Raw genomic sequence first — 12,649 nt, forward strand, 5'->3', positions numbered from 1 at the left:
TGTGGTAGCTGCAAACCCTGAGGACGCTTGGGGTGCTTGCTGCTACACTGTGTCACTATGGTAACAGAGTCTTTTGAGTGGCTGGCCCTGGAGGAGGGATATTGTTGCTTGTCTGTCCCAAGGATGGGGCCCTGCTGCTGTTTCTCTATGTAAACAAGGTCTCTCTGCTGGTAGGCCCCAGGGGAGGGGTCTCATTGTTGGCCAGCGCTGGGGTGGTTCTTGACTACTGGTCAGCAATAGGGTCAAACCCTGCTGACTCTGGGGTCACTGGGTTATGACCTTCCTGATTTGTATAGACTGGTCACTTTCCTGGAGGCTGCTCCTTTGCAAGAGCATGGGATCTTGCCTAGTGAATAGCCCCCTGCTTTGAGAGTCACTGGCTGCTGCTGCTGCTGTTGCTGCTGGTGCTGTTGTTGCTACTCTTGGACCTTGCTCCTCTCTCACCCCAATGAGACAGACCTTTTCTTCCAGGCTGATGAGCTACTTCCCTGCTCCTAGATCAATTTTGAGGTAGTTTTCTAGTTGATTGGAAGGGAGTTTGGGAGAGCTTCAGAGAGTTCCTTCTTCACTCTGCAATCCTGGCACCAGAAGTTATGATGATGTCTTAAAGGAACATGAGAATATAGACCTTCAGTTCTAAAGATGGAACAGGGTTACATCTTTGGATTTGGAAGTGAGACCATACTAGTAGCAAAACAGAATGGCAATGAAAAGGACATAGAGAGAAAAGTAGAAAGAACAAATAAGAGATTCTAGAATAGAAAACTCACTTAAAAATATTATATATAAAACTTGTTTTTTTAAAGTATAAGGATCAATCAAAGGTGATGGATAAGAGGGAATTACAGAAGTAGCATGGTAACCAAGAGAATGTGATATCAGAAAATCCAATGCAAATATTCAATAGAAGGAAAGTGGCCAACTGTGTCAAAAATAGAAAAGAATGAAATCTGCTGAGAAATTATTGAGTATAATAATTAAAATATTACTGTTGTAACTTTGAGAGAGCAATTTCAATAGAAGGATAATGGAAAAATTCAGATTACAAGGCAATCAGGGTTTATACTAGGTAATCAACTGAGGCATCTAGATTTGCAAGCTTTTTAAGCTGCCAAGAGAAGAAAAGTATTAGATCAGTAGCTGGATAAATGGTCTCTAGAAAAGGTATGGAATTTTATAGTAACTTTGAATTGGAGTGATCTGGTTAGATTTACATATAAAAAATAGAGAGACTGAATAGTTTATATGAGGAGGAGGATTAGTGATACATTAAGGGAATAAAAATATTTCATATTTTTATCATATGCTCCTGGGATGGTGCAAAGATTAAATTCAACATCATACTTCTGGGATCAAATATTTCTTCCAGGCTGATCAGCTACTTCCTTGCTCCTAGATCAATTCTGAGATTGTTTTCTAGTTGTTTGGACAGGAGTTTGCAATCTTGACACCAGAAATCATGTCTTAAAGGAAGCTGAAGGTGTAGACCTGGAGGTCTAAAGAAGGAACAGGGTTACATCTTTGGATTTGAAATGGCAATGAAAAGGAAAGAGAGAAAAAAGCAAAAAGAACAAACAAGAGATCCTTGAAAAGAAGACTCATTTTAAAATGTTATATATAAAACTTGTTTTTTCTGTCTTCTCACTGATTGTCCCATGTGCCTGGAAATCTTTCCTCCTAAACAATTACTCTATACTCTTGGCATCAGTGAAGATTCTTTATCTTGGGTATAGCTACTTATGTCTGTGTAGTTCCTACCATTGTGCTCCTTGAGAATAGGGCATGCATTTGTTTTTCTTTTGTATGCCTAGCAGTTGATATAGAACTTGGAGCATAAAAAAAGCTGTGCTGAATGAACAAATTAAAGTGAATTAATGAAAAGGCAGGCATTAAGAGTTGGGGATACAAATACAAAAAAAAAAAAAAACAATTCAGTCCCCACCACCAAGCAGCTTCTATTCTAATAGAGAAACATAGCACATCCTTAGAAAAGGTTGGAGGGAAGATTAGTACTAAGCACTCTTCTTTGGAAACAGAATAGAAATGTATGGTGGTTTGCATCCTCTGGAATGATAAAGCAAAGACTCAAATATCAGAAGGCAGGGTACTGGGGTAGAGATTGTTGACTGATATATAAATTGCATGGTGACAACAAAGTACTATATAAATATGGATTATTGTTATGAATAGTTAAAAATGCATCACCATAATAACTGCTTTTTTTTTTTCATTGCTTTTGGCTGATGTTGATTCCCAGAGAAATTCTTGACATCTTTCAGAGAAGAACTTTAAAGGAATAGGGTGAGGTGGTAGGACTGTACTACTCTTGTCCCTGCTTCCAGACATGGGCTGAGGCTGGAGTTCCACTGTGGTTTAGGGCAAGAAATCATCAGTGTAAGAGCTATCCATGCATAAGTTTATCCTGATGATCAAGTATATACAAGAACCTCACAGGTATTCTGACCCATGGCTTACAGTGAAATCCACTACCATCTCCTGTAGCACAGTCCTAAATGGAAGAGAGAAATACACAAAGCTACACAAATATCCTGTGTCCTCATCATATGATATAATATTGCTGTTTACTTATACCTATCATGTTTCCCCGATAATAAGACCTATCCCGAAAATAAGCCCTCCCCTTACTGTGTAAGATTCCTCTAAAATAAGCCCTCCCCCGAAAATAAGCCCTATTGAGATTGCTACTGTAGTGAAGGTGATCCCCTGCACTACACGCTACATTACTGTACCCTCTGTATGCACCGTTCCCCCCCCAGGAAACGCACGCCGCGCTCCGAGCTGCATCCAATCAGAGCTGCAGCAGTGAGCGCATCATCCTGTTCTTTATTGAATTCATTATTCAATAAAGGTACATTTTTTGTTCACATTTACCTCTTTATTAAAATTGCTGTCAATGTTCATTAAAATAAGCCCTCCCCTGAAAGTAAGCCCTCTGGTGTTTTTCTGTCCAAAAAAATTAATAAGACAGTGTCTTATTATCGGGGAAACACGGTAGGCAGTATGGTACCATGAAAAGAACCCTGGCCTCACTGGGATCAGAGGACCTGGATTCATTTCCTCAGTCCATTACTTACTACCCTGAATTTGTATACCTCACTTAAGCAATCTGTACCTCAGTTTCCTTATCTGCAATCAGTGTTTCTATGAAGACCACTCCATATTATTATTGACAAAAGAGCCCTACATTCTAACTCAATTCACCAATTTTTATCCTGTAACTTTTGATGTCATTAAAGGAGGAAGAAAAACATTCCCCCTATTTTCTTTTATTGGACTAATATAAAAATTGCAAGGATACTCTAAACAGATAGATGGAAAAGAAATGCACTGGTCAATATGCATATAAAGGCACATATATTAACATTTTACACTCTGAACATGGTATCCTCTCTGACCCCTCTCCTAAGGAAAGAATGTACTAGTAGGATCAATATCTGCAATTTTGGTCTCCAAACTAACAGCACTGGATACTGTGCTTTGCTCAGAAAGCAAGGGCAAAGTGGTCAAGCCAAGTTTATTCCACTGTCTCTCTCTTACCCTGTCCCTCCCCATACATGACAATGATAGAAAAGATAGTGAGAAATATTAACACCCTCATGCTAAACAGTGGTTAGTGAGATGTCTCGGTGTCACTCTTCATCTAGCTTTCTGACCTCATTGTGTGAATGTAGGCTTCTTTCTGTCTCTCCCTCTTAACATTAAAAAAAAAAAACTTCCTCACAGTGCATTAGACTATTGGTTTAGCTGTTGGAAGCCAAGAATGCTTTTAGTCCATTCTTTTTTTTAAATGTGAAGTGTTCTTTTAAGTAGCTTCCACACTAATTAAGTTAAATGTGATAATGACAACACATTGATGAAAGTGAAGTTAATGGTAATGATGCAATACATTAGTGTTGAGAACACCCACCCAGAGAAATTCATTGTTCTATTGTCTGAGGATGGGTTGTATGCCAATTTTGAAATACCAGGAAGATACCTGCCATCAAAACATTATTTTTAAAACAAGTGGGTGAAAAAGGAACTCTTCTGGTTAGAAGGTAACATTAACAGTGAATTTTGAGGTATATGTTATTCTCAGTATTTCTCTATAATTTATGAATTATCAAGATAGATTATGTATATGTGCTTTATGTAGAGATAGGAATGGTGATTAGTCATATGATTTCACTGGTATAGGTGAGCTCTCAGATGAGGAGTCTCATTTTACTCTGTAGCACTGAGAGGTTTTATTACTTTCCCATGATCTCACAGGCAATATGTATCAAGAAGGAAATCTTGAAGTTGCTTACCTGACTTTGAATTCTGCTCTGTATCTATCATAGTTGAATCTCTCTCTTCTCTGTCTCTCTCTCTCTCTGTGTCTCTCTGTCTTTCTGTCTCTGTGTCTCTGTATATGTCTCTCTGTGTCCCTCTGTTTCTCTTTCTCTCTGTCTCTATTTCTCTCTGTCTCTCTCTTTCATCTTTGTGTATCTCTGTATCTGTTATGAAAACACGTGATTGTTATTTTATATGGAGGCAGTCTGGTACAGTGAAGAGTGCTGGATTCCTCATTAGAAGCCCTGGGTTTAAATCTTTGCTCTTCCACTAAAATTCTATGTGACTTTGGACAACATGAAACATTGGGAAGCAATGTTCCAAAGTGGAAAGAGATCTTCATTTGAAAACAGAGGTCCTAGGTTTGAATTCATATTGATGTTGATCAAATTTTTTCAGGGATATGGTATGGGTCTCAATTTCCTCATCTGCAAAATGAGGCTGTTCCTTCTAAGGTGGCATTAAACAATTAATAAATAATTGGCATGGTCATTCAGCTAGTTCTTAGATGACTTACTTTAATATAATAATGACAATATATTCATATACTGCTTTAAGTTTTGTGAAATGTTTTACAGCTATTATCTCACTTTACAGATGAGGAAACTTAAGAACATAGAGGTTCATTGAATTGTCTAAACCACACAACTTATAAGTGTCTGGAGCTGGATTTGAATTCAGATTTTCTAGATCCTAGGTCTAGCACTCTATCCACTGCCATCTAGCTCCCTTTATCTTCTAGTACACCACTATTCATCTTTTCCTCAAAAGTAGCAATTGCCAACTGTGTCACAATACATTTGTTTGTGAATATTAGTCTCTGGAGATATGAATTATATATTAGTCGATTGTTGTATACCGTGAAGTGCCTAGGACAATACCATGTAATAACTGTTCATCATTATTCATAGAGGAAAAAACTTAATACATATAAAATGGGTTGGCAAATTAGCAATAGGCATAAACCAATAAATATTGATACTGAAATAAGTAAAAGTGAGACCAGAGAAAAGTGAAAGAGTATAAAATCATCCAGTGCTATTTAATATTTTGGAAAATTTACCTCATTAGCTCTTAAGAGCATCAGAAAATTGTAGAAAAGAATATAATTGGTGTTCATAGTGATGATCTGAAAGTGACAATTATCTCAACACGCTATTTAAGAACACACATAAATATGTAACATATTTGGGGTAGAGAAGGATTCTTCCAATCAATTTATTCCCCATCCCCACCCCACTTAACTGGAAAAATCACAAAAGATAAGGCTTTCAGAGACAATGAGGTGATAAGGGGTGTAGGTAGATAAATGAAATACAAAGATTTACCTAAACTCTATCCCTTTGCAAGGTGGGCTTAAGATAGAACCATCTGAGGACAAGTTACTGTCTTAATATTATTCTTGTTTAGTCAATGTTATGCCAACTATTTGTCATGTGAATAAAAGGACTACTTTTCTGAGACATAACATGGCATAGTGGATTGGGACTGGACTCAAAGTGAGCAAAACCTGGATTCAAATAATGCCTTAGATGATTACTAGTTTTGAGAGCCTTGGAAATTCATTAGGTTTTCTGTGCTTCTCTTTCCTCAACCTAGATTCGGATGCCATGACCAAAAATATCTCTCCAACCCTAAATCTTTGATCCTATAAGCCCACTGGAATGTACATTCATCTTCTATAGAATTACCAAAAGTATATATACCAAAGCACACACACATGTCTTATTCACACGTGGTTTTAATTTCTTCTGCAAGGTCTCTATGTTTTGACAGCTTTTTTTGTCATTATGGTTCATTTTGGAATTTCTGAGTTTTCAGTAAAGTTAAATCTACTTAAAACATCATTCCTTGATTTATATTGATCTATACTGTGTCTTGGTACTTGTTCTATCTATAATGATGTCCAGTTTCCAGGACTGTATATAGGCACAATATCTGAGTGTATTTTGGATTTTGAATTTGTAGAAAGTTTATGTTAGTTAATTCAAGATGGTGAACATCTTCTAATGTATAACCATCTCTTTGGATGTCCCTCAATATCATTTAGATGCCTTTTTTTGGCAACATCCAGTGATGTGTTGCACAATTTCCATCATTTTATTGCATGATCAATAAATCCACTCTTCTTAAGAATTAACTTTCCCTAATTTCTGGTGGAAGAAGCATGATCATAAACCCCTCCATTTTTTTTTTAAGCAATTGGGGTTAAGTAACTTGCTCAAGGTTACACAGCCAGTTATTTCTGGGTGTGGTGCTGAGTATCTGAGCCCGGATTTGATCCAGGTCATCTCGACACTGGAGCCGGTGCTCTTACTCGCTGTGCTACCTGGCCGCCCCCACCCTATCCATTTCTTTAAACAAATCTGAAAGACATAGTTATTTGTTTTCTACTTTTAGATCAACATACCATATTTGAGTTCATGTGGTTATTACCCATGAAGATAGATATATTTTTTAATTCTAGTTTCTGATTTTAGCCATTTCATAGGTTCTGGTTTGAATTAAATTATCTTCAGTTGCAATCAATAACAGCACCCCCCCTTTAGCAGCAAGCACCCAGGCGTCCTAAGGGTTTGCTGCTACCACAGGTTCTTGGATCTGCTTTGTTAAAGGAAAGCAACTAAAAATGGGTTAACAAGCTTACTTTAATCAGTCAGACATATATCGTTTACCTTGTTCAGGGGAAAAAGGTCAGCACCCCGAACTTCAAAGTATACAGGCAGAATTATCAAGACAGAAACAGATCAAGTAGACAGATTTCCAAACTGTCCAACCATTACATCCATACCAAATCAACATCTGGGTTTTTCAAAGCCGGGGGGGCCCTGGACAACGGCTTCCCAGAATACAGATCAAATCACAGAACACTTCTCAAAGTGAGCCCCCAAAACAAAGCCTCACACCAGGGCTTATATAGCCTTCTCCTGGCTCAGAGAATGTAACAACCTTTTGGACCCACTGGCCAATCGAAAAGTATCTACTGAAAAACAAGTCTCCCACTCCAGGCTTCAGGTGCACTTTAGCCTAGGGGCAGGGAAGATCTTCCAAATTTGCATTCCCATTACACCCCCCCCAAAAAAAAAACACATTGCTTTTGTCAATTTTTACTACTGTTCTGTAAAGTGACATCAGTTTTTTGCAAAAGTATTTCATTTTAATTCACTTATCTTATGCTCTGACAAAATCTATCAATCTTCCTCCTTTTTTGAGAAGGAAGTCATTATCTTTCTATAACTGGTCTGGGGTGATGAGCTCTGCATTCATAAAAATTGTGCAGTCTTTCCCTGCATCCCTTTGACTCAGCAATATCACCACTGGGTCTGTATTCCAAAGAGATATTTTATTTATCTATTTGAAGATTGGAGCATATTTTTTTTATTATTCTCAGGGTTTCCTTGGTTCTGTTTTCTTTTGTAACATGGGCAATATGGAAATGTTTTGCATGACTGCACATGTAAAATTCGTATCAAGTTGCTTGCCATATCAACAAGGGGTGAGAAGATAAAGAGAATTTGGAACTCAATTTTTTTAAATGTTAAAATTTTCTTTTTTAATTGAGAAAATAAATTTAAATAAAAACAAAGTGGTGCAATGTATATATTTTTTTTTCTTTTTTTAAATCTGCCAGGGCCTTAGTCTTCGGAAGGAGAGCAGAGTACTCGCAGTCATTTCCATATAGATGTTACTCATTCACATGACTTATATTTTTAATTTTTTAATTAAATTCACATGGATTTTCTATGCCATATATTAAATACCACCAAGAAAAAGCATTGTGCCAGTTGGAGCAGCTGTTATGCTCAAAAGGGTCAATAATTTCCTTTTAACTCAGGGGATGTTTGCGATTCAGTAGATTAACATACTGACTTTAATTCTGGGGGCTCTGTTTCTGAAAAGCAACACACGATGGCGGGTGCAGTTCAGAGAGGGACACGGGCATGTGGCTCTTCTTGGTCCCCTGGAGAAATGAGCTCATCAGTTTTCCATGATACTTGTGACTTCAGTCTGGCTGCTGGGAGCATCAGCCAACTTATAGGGGGACAGGTGCTCCTGTTCATTGCATCTGTTCTCAGAAACCTGTCAAGATTCCTTTCATTGGCTTCCTCTTTATTTCTCCTGTGCTTGACAATCTGCTAAAGCCAATGCACAGCATAATCTGGATTGGTGGTCAAAGGTGCAACTGGAACCATCTTGTGGAGGACATCAGACAGGTGCATCCAGTCAACCAACAGAGCTACCTGGATTATAATGGCTCTGCTTTCGATAGAAAAGAAGCACATCTACCTTGAAAGGGAAGTCTGTGGGTAAGACCTTGCATAGGCTCTCTGGGATACATGGGAAATTTTTTACACCCACAAATTTAAGTGGATTAAGCCTGATTTTTTCTTCACGTCCCTGCTCTTCTGGTAGCTTTGACTGCATGCAGTAAACTCTAAAATCAGTCTGGCAGTCACAGACAGGGTGTCCTCTCCAGCACATCACCTCTAGAATATTGTAGGTCTGATTCAGTTCATTGTAGATGCAATACAAGGATGTATAGTCTTCCCCTGCGGATAAGGTGCGCTTATTGCCTCCCGGAAAAAGGGAAGGAAACCTGCTGACACGGTATCTGCTCTTGGTGTAAGCTGTAGTGGAACACTTGGAAGTGACAACAAAGGCTCTTTTCCCCATGGGATACACCACCACAGTCCACTTCTGCCCCAGATCTGAAGGGGCACCAATCAGCAACTTGGACAGCATCAACTGTGTAGCAAAGAGCCTTGGCAGCTTCTTACCAGTGTCAATATTCATCCTTTACTCTTCTTTATCTTTCTCCTTATTCATTCCCATCCAGTCATCCTCAGCCAGTCTGTCCACATGTTTGACATAGTCTAGTCATTTGGACTTCTGAAGCTCCAGGAATTTCTGGCGCCTTTCGCCTTGTTCCAAGGAGCTGTACCTGGATTTGCACTGCGACAGTCAGTAAAGCACCAAGGGGCGGTTCAGTTCTTGGGAAACTAAAAAATGCTTGCCAGGGCTTGGATCAGCTACTCCATGTTTCCTGGCAGATGCTGCCAAGTTGCACCGGGGTGTTCTGGGGGCAGTGGCCTGGAGACCAGGACTCCCAAGACTAGGCACTGGTGCACCTTCTTCCTTCCCATGGACCAGACCTGTGGGGGGAGGAGAGGGAGCATCAGCTGTGTACCCCTTGTAAAATAAAAGGAAAATTATCTATATGTACAAAAATATTTATAGCAGCTCTATTCTGGAGGCAGACAACTGGAAACTGAGGAGATGACTGTCAACTGGGGAATGATTGAACAAACTGATACATTATTGTGATGAAACACTATTGTATTATAAGAGATGGTGAGCAGAATGCTCTCAGAAAAGCCTGGAAGGATTTACATGAACTGATTCAAAGTGAAATGAACAGAAGGAGGAGAACATTATACACAGTAACAGCAATATTGTAAGATGGTCAACTATGACTGACTTAGCTATTCTCAGCAATACAATAATCCAAGACAATTCCAAAGGATTTATGACAAAAAACTGCTATCCATCTCCAAAGAAAGTACTGATGGATCATGAATGCAGACTGAAGCATACTTTTTTAAACTTTATTTTTCTTGTTTTGTTTTCTTTTTAGTTCTGTTTTCTTTCACAACATGACTAACATGAAAATATGTTTTGCATGACTGAATAACCTGTACTAAATTGCTTGCCTTAAGAGGGGGAAAGGAAGAAAATAATTTGGAACTCAATCTTTAAAAAATGAATGTTAAAAGTTGTTTTCACATGTAATTGGAGGGAAATATGATATTTTTTTTTAATTGCATGGCTTTTGCCCTGAGACATCTTTTATATTTATTGTTATTCAATTTTAATATAAAATTTTTTGCTATAACTGGTGTTGGATAGATATTATTTTCTCTTTGATATATTCTTTCAATTAAGCTTTGACTTCAGACTCTCAATCTCTTAACAAAAACAGTCTCAGCACTCCCCTTGATGACTTTATGATCCACGTGTCTTGCCTGGAGGTGACTGAAGTATTTAGAAGAATCACCTTCATTTGGCATCCAAAATCACGCTCAAAACATTTAGTCTCTAGTGTTCCTTGACACATATTATGAATTTTCATACTTATCAAATGCAAATGACATTGGGATAATGATGGAGAAAGATTCCATGAGCTGCTTAATGTGTTTTTTTTTTCTCATTGGAGTCATACAACTTGATCCTAATGCTAACTGTGTACATTTGGACAATAATATAATATATTTTTGTTCAATTTTCTCTTTTGCTAGATAACAATACTCAGTTCTAATAAAGAGTAGCAAAAATACATATGCCTAGAAAGATTAATAAATACATTAAATTGTATCCCTGTGGCATTATTTATTTTATATCAATTGTTCTTCAAGTTGATTGCATGTTTTAAATAGAAAACAGGTTTCCATGAAAACAACAAATACTCTTGCATTCTTACAATTCTTTTTTTTTATAAGTCGGAATTTTTTATTGAGTTCAAGAACAGGTTATGAAGGGGGTGGGGAGCACATTCAGAACAGAGTCAAAAGTAGAGCCCTAGGAGAGGGGGAGGAGGCAGGAGGCAGAGAGATGACAGACTCTCATCTTTACCTGCGCTAGCCGAGGTTGATCCTGATTTCTGAGCCTCTGTCCAGAGCACACAAGGAAGCACACGATGGGATGACATTCTAGGGGGTACAGGTTTAGGATAACATCAAGGAATGGCCAAAGTTACACACAGAAGTTGGTGGCTAGGACTCTCCGTGGATCAGTAACACTGCTTCCTTTTGGGAACTGAAGCACAATGATAAGTTCCATCCCACTTATTTCAGCTCTTATGAAACATTCTTGTAGTTATATAAGCTTTTGTGATAGATAAAGAGTTCTTTCATCGCCTTTCTAACTTTTTATACTTTGCTTCTAATTTCTTTGAATGTGCATCCAAATTTTAAACTGCCAGCTCAGGAGCTGGTACTTGCTCCTCAGCTATAGTGATGTGATCCAGATAAGACTGAAGTGCTGCCTATTTCTGGCATAAGGCCTTTAGGTTTCTACTTATGTTTACTGCAATAGCTTTTATTTCTAGATACCTCAAGCTTGTCAGTTTGTTCAAACAGAAGTTTGTAGTCTTCACTGGTGGCTGTCAGACCCCTGTCAGGTATGTGGCCATTTTGGAGAACATGTCCTGGAATAGCCCCATGATATCTGCCCCCATGAGTTCCTGGACCTCTGCTGTCTTCACCCTGGCATCATCTAAGAAGTGGAAAGGAGGAAGGAACATGGATGGAGGGTGGGAAAGGAGTGGGGAGAAACAGGGAAGGAAAGGAGAGGAGAGAGTTGGGGAGAGAAAGGGGGTACATTCTTACAGTTCTTGGGCCTGTTTTGTATAATTGTAGGTTATGACTAAGCCATAAATGCAGAACTTAGGCTTTGTAATAATAAATAAATTTTGTGACAATAAATATTATTTTATTATTGTAAATAACAATAATAATAAAGGAATGGGATAAGTTTTAGCTAACTGTAAATTTTACTTACCTGGAACATGATACTTTGTTGATGTCAGATATGCAAAGTTCTTTGTAGGGAATAAAGCCATATGTTATCTGGGGCAGAATGGGGCCATAATTACCAAGTCCACCCAGGACCTTTCTAGTTTTGCTCTTAAGATGATTTGCATTGGCCAGGGGCATTATAAGGATTGGGAATATTTTTCCTCAATAATTCAGCCAATCATTTTTTTTTAATTTTTCTAAGTGGAAATCCCGGGATGAAACCTGAAAAAATCAGCTAAGTAACAATGGGCATAATAAGATTTAATATGAAGTTTGTGAATTATCTCAAGTACTACAAACTGAGAAAATCTGAGTTGTAAAAGAGTAATCCAGTTCAAGACATAGACAAATGTCTAAGGAAATTTTTAGCTACTTATCTGTGGGTATCTAAAATCACAAAATAGTCAAATAGCATTTGGGCCCAGAGTCTATAAAAGATGATAAGCCTCTAGTATTATGGGCCAAGAAGCAGCATAGCATAGAAAAAAGTGAATGAGAGAGTAACAGAGAATAACATAGCAGAAAAACTTACAAAGAGAAGAAAGGTGAAGCTAGTGGAAGTGGGCAGCCCAATAGGATATATAAGGCATCAAGCATAAAAAAAAGGAACTTACTAGTTGTGTGACCTTGGGCAAGTCACTTAACCGCAATTGCCCTCCAAAAAAAAAAAAAAGGAAAAGAAGAGATCAAGTGAGGAAGCCACTTCAAAAATGTGAATTCCTCTTTCCATACTAATGCTT

At 38.1% G+C, this 12,649-nt stretch overlaps 1 pseudogene; it reads right to left on the reverse strand.

Annotated features, from left to right (window-relative positions):
• Positions 1-7,944: 7,944 nt before the first annotated feature.
• LOC138143999 (snurportin-1 pseudogene) lies at positions 7,945-9,374 on the reverse strand (annotated as a pseudogene).
• Positions 9,375-12,649: the final 3,275 nt, after the last annotated feature.

Source organism: Petaurus breviceps, unplaced genomic scaffold, assembly GCF_028583685.1.
Source record: "Petaurus breviceps papuanus isolate PSGF00001 unplaced genomic scaffold, PetGlider_PUasm1.0 90683, whole genome shotgun sequence".
NCBI lineage: Eukaryota > Metazoa > Chordata > Mammalia > Diprotodontia > Petauridae > Petaurus > Petaurus breviceps.